Source organism: Lolium rigidum, chromosome 7 (assembly GCF_022539505.1).
Source record: "Lolium rigidum isolate FL_2022 chromosome 7, APGP_CSIRO_Lrig_0.1, whole genome shotgun sequence".
NCBI lineage: Eukaryota > Viridiplantae > Streptophyta > Magnoliopsida > Poales > Poaceae > Lolium > Lolium rigidum.
Window position 1 is genome coordinate 172,992,577 of NC_061514.1, and position 245 is coordinate 172,992,821.

Sequence of the window (245 nt, forward strand, 5' to 3'; positions counted from 1 at the left end):
ATTCATTTACAAGCAGATTAAGACAATTCATCTTAATTAGTTTTTAGGAAAAAGTTTTTGTCCCCCCTGATTTTTTGCACTTTGGACAACTAAACCAGGTTGCAAAAGTTGGGGTGTTACATAAACCATCTATATATATCATACTCCGCGATCTCGCGAGGCAGTGGCTGCAAATAGAGAAAGCACGAAACAAAGAGAAAACATGTGAATATTGGAGGCGTAATGCATTCAGAGATGCTCGTGGT